This window comes from Glossina fuscipes, unplaced genomic scaffold (genome assembly GCF_014805625.2).
Source record: "Glossina fuscipes isolate IAEA_lab_2018 unplaced genomic scaffold, Yale_Gfus_2 59, whole genome shotgun sequence".
Taxonomy (NCBI): domain Eukaryota; kingdom Metazoa; phylum Arthropoda; class Insecta; order Diptera; family Glossinidae; genus Glossina; species Glossina fuscipes.
This window is the reverse complement of record NW_023998431.1, coordinates 2,679,080-2,679,385: the sequence shown is the minus strand read 5'-3', so window position 1 is coordinate 2,679,385 and position 306 is coordinate 2,679,080.

Sequence of the window (306 nt, the reverse complement as noted above, 5' to 3'; positions counted from 1 at the left end):
TATATATATATATAAAAGAATTTTATAAAGAACTACAAAAAAAAAAAGACAAAAAACAAAATAAACAAAATAAATGAAGTATTTTTCAATTTTTAATGAAAAACAAATATTTACAATAATTACCGAAATCTGTTTTTATACTCAGCAACGAAAGGTATCCATACGCTGGTTTCATCAACGCGTTCGAAACATCTAATAATATGCACGAGAAATTCTATAAATCACGAGACAAGTAATCGATGATTAATAGGATTTTAAGTTAGTTTAGCGAAGTCTCTCTATCCGTGTCTCCGGTCCATCCGTTTC